We start from the raw sequence: 1,477 nt of genomic DNA on the forward strand, positions 1-1,477 counted from the left end.
CCAGGCGTGGTAGCGTGTGCCTGTAATCCCAGCTGCTCGGGAGGCTGAGGCAGGAGAATTACTTGAACCCAGGAGGCGGAGGTTGCAGTGAGCTGAGATCGCGCCACTGCACTCAAGCCTGGGCAACACAGCAAGACTCCGTCTCAAAAAAAAAAAAGAAAAAAAGGCGAGCAGAAAAAGTTAATAGTGATTTTCCTTGGTAAAGCCTTAAGGTTTATACCAAAATCATAATCATAGAGCAGATGGCTGGAATAATACAAGGTAAAGTTCACTCAACTTTAACAGTGCCTTCCCAGTATGGAAGGAATACAGAAGCTTCTTTCTCATGGGGAGGTGGTTGTGTTGAGGTGGCAAGGCACTAAACTTCTGATCAGAAGAACTAGGACTGAGTTTTGTTGTTGTTGTTGTTCAGGTTAGATGGGTAATGTGCCAGCGCTGTAACAAGGTTCAGAGGGAGGCACATATCACACTTAGGCACAAACACCAAATCATGCTCCTGAACTACAAAAGGACTGAGTTTTACTTGGCCAATTACCATTTCTGAGCTTCGGGTAGGTCATTCACTCTCTGAGTTTCATCTGTTAAAATGGACATGCCAATATCTGTCCCATAGAATTGTGTAGGGGAGGAAAAAAATATTTTTTCCTCTACTCTTTCTGATTCTTAGCACAAAAGATAGATTAACAAACTTATTTAAATTTTACATGACATGGGAAGCTTCATAAGGAAATGAAGACCCAAAGAAGCAGTTAAATGTGAGCGTTGTTTATTGTAGGTTTAGTGAAGAGTGGACCACTGTGGAGAAATTGGTAGGGCAAAAAGGGTATGATCTAATGGTAAGAAACGGGGAAACGCAGCAAGGCCTGTTTGTTCACTTAAAAAAATTTTTTTTTTAAATAGAGAGAGGGTCTTGCTATGTTGTTCAGGCTAGTCTCAAGCTCCTGGGCTCAAGCCATCCCTCTGCCTCAACCTCCCAAATTGCTGGGATTACAGGCATGGGCAACTGCACCTGGCCCTCTGTTTTCTTTAAGACCAAGAAGTAAGACCTAGAGTGTTGAAAAACGGATAGTACTGATAGGGTAAGTGGTTACATAAAACTACATTACATAAATTACATAAATATTTCCTGGAAGCTCTGAGCCTGTCAACTGCCCAGCGTGATTCCTCACCCTGCCCCGTTCTGCACTGTGGGAACCTTTAGTCTGCAGGCTTCCTTGCTCCGTGAGTTTTGTATATTCTGCTGGGGACAGGCATGAGTGGATGGGTATTTCTCCCGCCTCTCTGTGCTTCCTGTGATGTCTTCCACAGCAGCAGAGTCTCTTTCAAGGCTCTAACTCCCTCTGAAAGGCCCTCCCTCCATGGTCCAGACCCCTGCAAGGGAGCCTCTATAATGGTTCTATTTCCAGCCAGACAATCCTAGCTTTTAGGCTGAGAATAGCATCTCTTCCTACTGTCCCTCCAGCCCACGGATGTTAGC

The 1,477-nt window shown here is 44.7% G+C and overlaps 1 non-coding gene across 1 annotated transcript; it reads right to left on the reverse strand.

Moving 5' to 3' along the window:
- Nucleotides 1-411: 411 nt before the first annotated feature.
- On the reverse strand, nucleotides 412-513 carry LOC112208528 (small nucleolar RNA U13). The gene has a single exon (XR_002943003.1). It is a non-coding gene; the product is annotated as a small nucleolar RNA U13 (small nucleolar RNA).
- Nucleotides 514-1,477: the final 964 nt, after the last annotated feature.

The sequence above is a fragment of the Pan troglodytes genome, chromosome 13 (genome assembly GCF_028858775.2).
Source record: "Pan troglodytes isolate AG18354 chromosome 13, NHGRI_mPanTro3-v2.0_pri, whole genome shotgun sequence".
Classification (NCBI taxonomy): Eukaryota; Metazoa; Chordata; class Mammalia; order Primates; family Hominidae; genus Pan; species Pan troglodytes.